Below are 4,559 nucleotides of genomic sequence, written 5' to 3' on the forward strand. Positions count from 1 at the left end.
GATCGAACATTGTTTCGTTCTGCTGTGCATGGGGTCGCTATGAGTTGGTTCCGACTCGATGGCACCTGACAACAACAACAACAACAATGTGATGGCTAAGGAGCTCTGGTAGCATAGTAGTTACGAACTGGACTGCTAACCTCCAGTTTAGCATAACCCATGTGATAGCTGGGACTGTGGTTACCTTGGCAGGACCACACCAAAATATTTTGCAGGGCTTACCCAGCCTATGGGCCACACATTCCCCACTTCTGGTGCAAAAGAATCCAACGAAGTTTTGTATATTGGTCTTATACCCTGCCATTTTGCTGAAACCTTCAATGAGTTTCAAGAATTTCTTGCTGAATCTTTGGGGATTTCTAAGTATAAGATCATATCATATTTTTGATGCCTTTAATTTCCCTTTCTTGCCTTTAAGCTCTGGCTAAGATTTTCAGTGCAATAATGAATAGGTGATGAAGGGCATCATTGTTTTATATTCACAAGCAAAATGCTTTCAGTTTCTATCCACTGAAAGTTTGCTTTGAATATTTTCCTTTAATGATGTTGAAGAATTTCCTTTCTATTTCTATGTTGTTGAGTATTTTTATAAGGAATAGATGTCAGATCTTGCAACTGCTTTTTCTGCCTCAATTGATATGATCATATATTCTTTCTTCCTTTGTTTTACTTATGTGGTGGAATACATTGATTATTTTTTCTAATACTGAACCATCCTTTCATTGTTGTTTTTAGGTGCAGAAAGGAACACTGTCCACACCTGTATCAACATCATAATCATTGCTACACTTGAACCCACTGCTGATGATAATACATCTCCACAGGAGTCTTTCTCTTTTTTGATGACCCTCTACCTTACAAAGCATGATGCTCTTCTCCAGGGACTGGTCCCTCCTAATAATATGTCCAAAGTATGAGAGATGAAATCTGGCATTCCTAGCTTCTAAGGAGCACTCTGGCTATACTTTTTCCAACAGATTGGTCTGGTTTTTTTTGGAAGTCTATGGCACTTTTTATATTCCCCTCCAATACTATAACTCAAATGTATTAATTTTTCTAATGTTCTTCTTTATTCATTGTCCAACATTCACATGCATATGAGGTTATTGAAAGTATTATGGTTTGGGTTAGGCATACCATACTCCTCAAACTGACATCTTTGCTCTTGAACACTTTAAGAGGTCTTGTGCAGAGACAAACAAGATGGCGGATAGGATAGAAGTGCAGTTAGGATCTCCATTAGCAATAACACAGAATATCAGATAAAGTAGGTTCAGGGAATGGTCCCAGAACTCTAAACCACATATAAAGGAATACTTAGAAAGTTTGAAGGCTTACAGCCAGTGGAATCTGTAGTGGAAGCAAGAAATCTAGTGCTTTCAGGGATCCGCCAGGCTCAGCATCTCCCAGAGCAGCCATCTTGGGCAAGACTGAGAGGGAGAAGGATCAGAGAAGCCACAGAAGCCTAGCTAATCCACAGAGATAAAGTGTGGACATTTTTTTGTATCTGTTCATTGGTCTTTTGCTGTCTGCACACCTGTATTATAGTGACTAGAGGGGGTGCCTGAGACACCCCACGCTTTCCCCTGGATGTTTTCACTACTCAGGTGCACAAATCTCAAAGTTTAAAGGAACAGTTGCCACTTACAACCAAATGGCAGCATAAAATGGCCACAACCAGCCCTGAATTGTTTATCACTAGGAAAAAGGCCTGAATGGGGGTTGTTGAGTGTGACAGGCAGACTAAAAAGGAAACAGGCTGAAAATTAAATCCTGAGTTACATCATAATGACCAACAATAGCATCTTGAAATTTCTCAGGTGGCCTTGAAGCAAGAAGCTGAAAGAAGACATTAAAATCATACGCATATTAGTCGACAGATTTTTTTTTTTCTCTTATGCCTTTTTTTTTTTGTTTTTGCTGTTGTTGTTTTGATTTTTGGTGCCCTCTTTACCTTTAGGGGACTCTTTCTCTTCCTATACTACCCAAGAATAGACAGCAATTGCTGTCATATAGTCAAGCTGCAATCACACTCTATAAAATCTCACAATCAAGGCAAGAACCCGTACCAGCTGCCATATACCAGGTAGGCAGCCAACACCTGTGATAGTTACTCTGATTTGAGTAATAAGAAGAGTGAAAAGGGAAGCCCATATCCTGATCATATCTACCTGAAGACAATCAGAAACCCTAAGAAATACCAAAACACACACTCATATAAGTATAAGAGCCACAGCTAACTACTGAATATTCACAAGAAACAGAAGCAGATGACCATATCAGCACATGTCCAGAAATAAGATAAAGTGACTGAGACACATGATCTGTAGGTAGACCTACACTCCATACTGGAAGGAGGGCAGGTTTTGGAAAAGCCTGACAAGGAATTCAGAAAAATTATTTTTAAATGTATCTAAACACTTTACAATGGAGTTGAGAAAAATAAGGAAGAAGTCATGAAAGCACTACAGGAACAATCAGATAAGATAGATACAGCATCAGAAACAATTCAAAACCTATAGAATATAAGAAATGGACAATGAGCTGAAAGGGCAAAGGAGTCGAATACATGAGACAGAAGGTAGAACTAGTGAGCTGGAAGACAAATCTCTCAGTACTACTAAGATTGTTGTTGTTGTTAAGTGCCGTCGAGTCGGTTCCGACCCATAGCGACCCTATACAGGGTTTCCAAGGGTGTAAATCTTTACGGGAGTAGAAAGCCTCATCTTTCTCCCGCGGAGCAGCTGGTAGTTTTGAACCACTGACCTTAAGGTTCGCAGCCCGATTCGTAGCCACTAGGCTATAGAAGAGCAAAAATAAAAAAGGATAAAAAAAATCTAAAGGTCTAAGATTCATGTCGTACAACATGAAGAGGTATGAGAAGAATTATCAGCATTCTGAAAGAGGAAGAATCACCCAAGCCCATAGAGGAGATAGTTGAAGAGCTACTTGAAGAAAATTTCCCTAACATCCTGAAAAGTGAAAAGATAAGCATTCATGAAGCTCAACGAGCCCCGGAAGGACAGACCCTAAAAGAAAATCACAAAGACATATAATAATCAAGCTCTCCAAAATCAAAGATAAGGACAGAATCCTGAAAGCAGCTAGGGAAAAGAGAAATGTTATGGACAAATTCAAGCAAATCAGATTAAGCTCTGATCTTTCAGCAGAAATCATGCAGGCAAGAAGGCAATGGGGAGACATATATAAAACCTTGAAAGAAAAAACTGCCAACAAAGAATCCTCTTCCCAGCAAAGTTTTCAATCAAATACAATGGTGTAATCAAAACTTTCCAGGATAAATATAAACTAAGGGAATCTGACAAAGCCAACACTGCCCTACAAAACATCCAAATGGAAGTTCTGTGGACTGAGAACCAACAAGAACAGACAACAACCAGAGATTGACATACGTGGCAACACCTTCCAGAACTCAACTGACAAATGGAAGAGTTGAGAACAGAACAAAACTGTAAGAATAAATTCAGAGGATCTGGGAGGTCAGTCTATGAACAAAATAATTCAATGTGAAAGAAGGTAAACACATAGGAACAGAGATCCAGATGGTGAGAAGGTCAGGTAGATTACTGGATAAAATAGATTGTCTTAAATGGAAGAAAAAGTTAATGGAATATAAGGTAACCACAATGGTGGGGTTGGGGTGGGGCAGTTAGGTGGAGGTGGATGGAGGCAATGGTAGAGCACAGGGTAGGGGGCAGACACATCATAGTTTGGGTGTTGGGGAGCGCAATACAAGATGGGGGAGGGGGTACAAGAACAAGGTAGATAGGGGAACACTGAGACAGGTTTGCATGGGCTATATGGGACAGAGGTAAATAGTGATGCCTGCTCAACCTTGAAACAACAGGGCTCAAGGCACAGTTTGGAGAGGGGAAATAATACTAAGATGCTTGACTGTCTTATAAATATTGATTTCCTGTGCCTACTATTGTAAAATAGACAATTGAGTGGGATAGAAAGGAATGTCAGGAAACGTGACTACAGAAGCTTGTAAGCCTGTCTTCAGCCTATAACTCATTGTAATACCTAAAAGGTATTCCATATACCTAAAAGAACTTGCCCAATGAAACAGGCCTTTTGTGGAGCCTTTGCAGTGTATAGGACTTTTGGTGGAATCATGAGCTCCATCCAGAACCTTTTGAGGTTCCCACTAGAAAGGACAAGCAGACCATCCTGGAACAGCTAGAGCAACAGAAGATATATCTTCAAAGAAAAATCAGCAGGAAAAATCCCAAACAAAAATGACAGTATGGCTGGCTACTACATGAATAAGCATGTTTGTCAGGAAGCCATTAAGGCAAGCAATCAAGTTCCTTCAGGACAAATCCCCCTCTAAAACTGAAACTCAAAGGAACACATGAGCAGGCATGTAAGTTTGCTGGTGACCAAACTGGTATACTGGTGAGTGGAAGACGGGGAAAGACAGCAATGAAGAAATGGGCTGAGTTCAACCACATTCCATAGACTCCTGTTGACCTGGAGATGAAAGAGAGAAGAGGAAGGGCTGGTTGGTCCAAAGTGTGGTGAGACCTGGGGAC

Source organism: Chrysochloris asiatica, unplaced genomic scaffold, assembly GCF_000296735.1.
Source record: "Chrysochloris asiatica unplaced genomic scaffold, ChrAsi1.0 scaffold00009, whole genome shotgun sequence".
Taxonomy (NCBI): Eukaryota; Metazoa; Chordata; class Mammalia; order Afrosoricida; family Chrysochloridae; genus Chrysochloris; species Chrysochloris asiatica.